Source organism: Nipponia nippon, unplaced genomic scaffold, assembly GCF_047370975.1.
Source record: "Nipponia nippon isolate SJK-2023a ecotype South Korea unplaced genomic scaffold, ASM4737097v1 scaffold_2, whole genome shotgun sequence".
NCBI lineage: Eukaryota > Metazoa > Chordata > Aves > Pelecaniformes > Threskiornithidae > Nipponia > Nipponia nippon.
The window spans coordinates 102,481,028-102,487,180 of NW_028262336.1; the positions used below are offsets into that span (position 1 = coordinate 102,481,028).

A 6,153-nucleotide genomic window follows, 5' to 3' on the forward strand; every position below is an offset into this window, starting at 1 on the left:
GGGAAACGCCCAGCGGCCGGCGCGGCTGCGGAGCAGGGGGCCGGGCCCGGGGTTTGGGGGTCCCCGGCAAGTCCCAGCCGCAGCAGCGGAGCCCCTGGCCCCGGCGGCCCGGAGAGCCCTGCCCGGCGCTCGGGCTCTCAGCGCGGCACGGCCCGCGGGTGGGTGTGGACGTGGTGGCCGTGAGGGCGCGACGCGGGCTGCTGCTGCTCGGGTCGGATAGCACATCCTCCTCATTTTTTCCCCCCAAAAATCTCTGATCAGTGAGCTGTGTTTAAGCTTACTGAGCAGGGTTAAACTGAATATATGAATTAGAACCACAATATCTTTTTGTTTTGGTTGGTTGGGTGTTTTTTTTTTTTTTTTGTATTTAAAGGATTTATTTAGGAATTAAGTACCCTGAAATAACAACAGTGTGTGCCTACAGGGGATCCACAGCAGAGCTGCCATAACTCCCGACACAGGTATTTATCCACGAGCTGCGGTCTGACTAGAGCTTTTTTTTCTCGGCCTCCTGCTTAGTTGCAGTATTTGACACATTTTTTCAATGTCATGCGAGCAATGCCTGAGAAGGAAAATTAACCTGTGGCCATCTTTTTGTACCACATGCCCGAACAACAGTTATGTCAAACAAAAATGACTACTTGCCCTTCCCTAAAATACAAAATTCCCCATTAAGTTTCACATACGTGTTAGAGGACTAAGCCATACAGGTATGGAGCTATTTTATACTTAAAGATACAGCAGTCTAAAATCTTATATCTAAATGTATAGAGTTATACCTGACATCCTGGATACTGACTAAAAGAAAAAGGATTTTCTTCTGCCTCTGTAGTTGAATAGTCAGATAATTATGGAGATACAAAGTAAGAGGTGTTCCTCTTCAGATGTCTGCTAAAGTCTCTAGCTTTGCTTGCACAGAAGAGGCAGTGACCTGTAGCACATTAACGTGCTACAAATTGGACATGGACAGAGATCGCAATTGTGAGCAATTTGTAAGCAATCTGTAAGCCATTTGCTGCAGATCAACAAGTGACTTCTGCTAAGCTGAGATGTCACTTTCGTGGTCCTAACTTTTCAGCACTATGAAGTGGAATATGGTGGCTTAAACTGCTGTGCTGAGGGTTAATACCACTTTCCTCAGCTGAAACTGTGCAAAACTCCTTTTTTTTTCCTTCTAAATTAATAGAAGCACTTGCAATAAGGCTTTTCAGAAGCAATGCCCAGGTGAAAGCAGTAGGACACTGTACAGCCTGTGAAAAGATTAATGAGCATTATCTATAACGTATATCAGTGATCAGTAATACTTGAGATACTCTGCCAGACCGGGAAGTGCTGTATGCCTGCAATCCCTGCTGAGTTGCATGTGTTTGCATGGATTGAGACAAGCGGACCTACATATTTGAGCTTAGATCCGTGGTGTTTTCCCCAAAATAAAACTTACCGTTCCTACTTTTGGAGCCCAAACCAAGGAAAAAGCATTACAAATACCAGAAAGTTACATGTACATTTTTTCCTGTCACTTTTAATTAATCATTTCAGATACAGCTGATTTTTCTATGTGGTTATTTTCTTGAAACATTCCTTTTAAATGGTTTGGGGCTATTCTTCAAAATATGGCAATAGTTAAGGAAGTGCAGGCTAAGTTATAAATGTTGTTAGAAACAATACATCAAATTGTAAATTACTTTATTGCTTTAATGTGGAAATAATTGCTGAGTCTGTAGTAACAATTAGTGATGGTGAGTTAGTTGTGCATCTCAAATGATCTGAAATACTTAAGAGATTACTGTTTAGTCACAAAGAATTTTGACCTGTGTGCTGACTTCTTTTTTAACAGGACTGCAGCACTGTTGGAAGATTAAGTTGGTGAAAAATATCTAAGCCTTAATGCAACGAAGCTTCCAACTAATGTGCCATTAAATCATGTGCTGCCTGCTGTTGCCATTTGCCAGCTGAAACAACAGGCCTTGAATATTTCAGCATGCTTGTTCAGGACCACATTCCTCAGGTAGAGCACCAGGCCTGATCTGCTCTTGTTTGGACCCTGTACAAAAGATGGAGCTGGTGACGGTACTTGAAATGTTGCCTGGGAGATTTTATAGCCGTGAAATGCAGCACTACAATGAGCATATTGCCACCACATGGCTATTTCTGCTACCTGCACCCATCTCTACTAAGCCAAACCATACTTTTTGCCCCTGCACTGTGCTGGTGTGGAGGTCCTGAAGGGCAATTTATTTGGGGCTTAACTTCAAGCTTCCCCTCAAAGGATTAAGGCAGGTCAGAAATGGGACACGTGTGCAGAGAGCTTGGCTTGCAAGTGCTTTGCAGGAACATGGAAGCATTTTCTGGGACTGAAAGGGGTCTGGCTTGGGGTATGGGTGATGGGCTTTGGACGCGATGGCCCACTGTGTGATGGGAGGGGCACAACCGCTTGAGCAGAGTGTTTTGGCACTGGAGGGATGGGTAACTTCTGGGAGCTGAAAAGGTGGGAGGGGTCTGCCATGGAAACTTGTCTGACACAGGAAAGGAAAGGGTTTCCTTGCAACGTGCCTTCCTTTCCATCTTGCAGGATCCCAGCAGTCCAAGCCTGTCTCCTGAGCCTACCATCTGCAGCCAACAACAGGCAAACCATTTGCTCCCTGAAAGCCATTTTGCCTTTCCTAATTCTTATGGAAATCCTCTGCGTGTAAGGCCTTACACAGGTGATAGTGATTTGGGTGCTGAGGTACCACTGTCAGCTGCAAGTGAGAGGACAGTGTTGGCCTTTCCAGAGTAGGTTGCGGTCAATGAAGTGAAGGTCTGGGGGACAGCTTTGAACCACGTATTTCACAAGGATGTTTGGCCCTAACTTAATGCAAAATAGACCCCCCAAGTCAGAGGTGAGGAGCCTCAGCACTAGACATTTCAGTCTGCTAGCCCATTTCTGTTGCACCAAATTAATTACTAGCGTAGACGGTCCCACCACCTTGGGAACTCCAGAACTTCCTGGACTGTGGCATCTTCCTAGTAAGCGTGGAGGTTAAAGACCTTACTACAAATCCATCTGGAAGCACAGGGATGAGGCGTAGTGCAAGTCTGAGGGAAAAAAAAGCTCATGTTCTTGCTATAGGGGTCATTCTGAGAGAGAAGAGACTAGCTGCAGCCACCATTTTATCACTTGGTATTTGCTCACTGTCACTCTAAAACAATGGAGAACGTGCAGGTAAACGGTGCAGCCGGGCAGCGCAGGATGCATAGCTGTGTGAAAAGGCAGCTGAAGACCACCAAAATAATTCGGAGCAGATTTGATGACACAAACATTGCTGTGCCTACTGATTCCAACAGGAGGGAAAACATCAGAGGTGTTCAGCTGTGGTCAAGGATTGCATTGATATGGTCTGATTTACAGCAGAGTAAACCACCCCCAGAGATAGGTCTTTGGAGGAATGTTTCTTTGCAGTGTAAGAATTGTACTTCCAGGTTCTGTTTTCTATACTTTGACTGCACAATAAATAATTTTTCTTAGTTTGCTTAATATTCTTGACAACTACCAGTTGCTATGGAGTTATGGTTCACCATGAGCCTTTTCTGCCTGTTTGTTAGCCAACTGCAAATACTTGCCCTTAAAATCTCGTCCAAAACCAGCAACCCAAAAGACCAACACACAGAGCTGAAAATGGTATGTTTCTTGGAAATTTTTGTGAGATTTCTATCCATTTTTTTTAAATTACTAATGGTTCAGGCATGCAATGGAGTTACGGAGAGTTAGTTACTGAATATCAACCAGACTCTGGGAATTGTCTTGGTACATTGCCTCAGCCAGGGCAATGTGATACTACAGGGCAGCAGCTCACGGGGAAGGAAGGTTGTGATACAAAAGAGTGGCTTTTTAGGAGTAAAAGTAGTTTGTTAGTGAAGTTATCTAGATTGCGTGGGGGAAATACGGGGCATTTGTATATCAAAGGTAAAAACGTTACTTGGAAATTGCTATTGCATACAATAGGAAAAAAAACCTTGGAGGACAAAAAGCACATGGACGAGTGAGCATTGCCAAAAGTCAAAAAGAGTTTGAGGAAACTGGCCAACAGCAGCAGTTCCCAGTTAGTTGGATTTTTGTTTTCAGTTCGGTTTCAGACGGATTTGATCCGGACCCAATATTTTCCTTCCATTTCTGGTACATCTGAAGTTCCTCTGATCCTTTTCAGCTAGATCAGGGTTCTCATTAGTATTTGCGCTCACAGCAGGAAGCCATTTTCCTCAGCAAAAGCTAAAGGCCTCCAGCACATCCTCTGTATGTGTTTGTCCCCAGGCTGGACACCCCAAAGCCATCACGGGCGTGTCCTGGAGCAGAGACTGGAAAAACACCAGATTTCATCTCTTTGGTGTTTGTAAGCCCAGTTATTCCTTAGTTGTGGACAGATTTTGTCCAAAAAAAAGGTTTGTCTCCTTTTTCCCTTCCCTTACCAGCTTGTGCTTCCTACATGATACCTCTGAGCTGTGCCTGCCGTCTGCCACCCAGCTGGAAGGAAGGCACAAGCGAAAAAGCACAGCAGCCTTGCTGCACGCAGAGAGGGGCTCCACGCTCCTTGGGCACCTGAGCTCCCTCTGAAAATGGCAAGAAGCGAGGCAATGACCAGGAGCTGGGTGCTGAGACGCCGCTGCAAAACTAGCCGACAGCACCGTACGGGCTGAAACCCGAGGCCCGCTGTTCTATATTTAATGGTTTCAGTACCACAAGCTGTAGAGAAAGGTGAGAGGCGCTTGAATTAGCTGGCTGTCAAGGAAGTTACTTTTAAATTTCTTGAAACAATTTATGCTCTGAAATACAAGATGGCTTGGGGAGGAGTGGCTGGAGAGCGGCCTGCCAGAAAAGGACCTGGGGGTGTTGGTTGACCCACGCTTGAACATGAGCCAGCAGTGTGCTCAGGTGGCCAAGAAGGCCAATGGCATCCTGGCTTGTATCAGGAATAGCGTGGCCAGCAGGACCAGGGAGGAGATAGTGCCCCTGTACTCGGCACTGGTGAGGCCGCACCTCGAATACTGTGTGCAGTTTTGGGCCCCTCACTCCAAGAAGGACATCGAGGTGATGGAGCGTGTCCAGGGAAGGGCAATGAAGCTGGTGAAGGGTCTAGAGCACAAGTCTTATGAGGAGCGGCTGAGGGAACTGGGGTTGTTTAGCCTGGAGAAGAGGAGGCTGAGGGGAGACCTTATTGCTCTCTACAACTACCTGAAAGGAGGTTGTAGCCAGGTGGGAGTCGGTCTCTTCTCTGAAGTAACAAGCGATAGGACGAGAGGAAACGGCTTCAAGCTGCGCCAGGGGAGATTTAGGTTGGATATTAGGAAAAAATTCTTCACCAAAAGGTTTGTCAGGCACTGGAACAGGCTGCCCAGGGAAGTGGTAGAGTCCCCATCCCTGGAGGTATTTAAAAGACGGGTAGACGTGGTGCTTGAGGACATGGTTTAGTGATGGACTTGGCAGTGTTAGGTTAACAGTTGGACTCGATGATCTTAAGGATCTTTCCCAACCTTAACAATTCTATGATTCTATGATAGTCTGTCCTTTGGAGGGGTAACTTTGGTCTTCAGATACCACGGCAGCACAGTTCTGGATGCTGCTACCTGTTTTGTTTATCCTCAGCTGTACTGCTGACAAGTCAAAAAAAGACTCATTTTGGAACGGAAATTTATGGATTCTATTACATCTGTTTCTTAAATACCAAGAAATATGTACTTAGGAAACTTATGTACTTAGGAAACTTATATGTACTTAGGAAACGCTTAGGAAACTGGCGTAGGTGAGCCATCATCCCGCTGGGACAGGACTGGTGTCCCTAATGCAGAGCCAATTCAGTGAGTATTCAAAGATGGAAATAATAAGAACCATCTGACTAGACATGTGAACTTTATTAAGACACATATTTTTGTTTCCTCCACAAAATCGTTAGAACTAAGTGCTTTGTGGCCCTAACTGAGACCCTTGCAGGTATCTGGTCTTCTGCAATGCTTCACAAGGGCCATCCCAAGACTTGGTTTACGTGCCTGCAATTCCTGGCACCGAGTGAAAATCTATAAGAAACCGGCTGTGACTGGGATGGTTTGGGCGGGGGGCGGGCACCCTGCGCCCCGCCGGGCGGAACGCTGGTGCGCGGAACGCTCGGCGCAGCTCCTGTT

General features: G+C 46.1%; 1 long non-coding RNA gene across 1 annotated transcript; it reads left to right on the top strand.

Moving 5' to 3' along the window:
* The first annotated feature begins 177 nt into the window (after positions 1-177).
* Positions 178-3,456, top strand: LOC148055901 (uncharacterized). Its single transcript, XR_015704834.1, has 3 exons — positions 178-461; positions 1,838-2,008; positions 2,573-3,456. It is a non-coding gene; the product is annotated as an uncharacterized LOC148055901 (long non-coding RNA).
* The last annotated feature ends 2,697 nt before the right edge of the window (positions 3,457-6,153 follow it).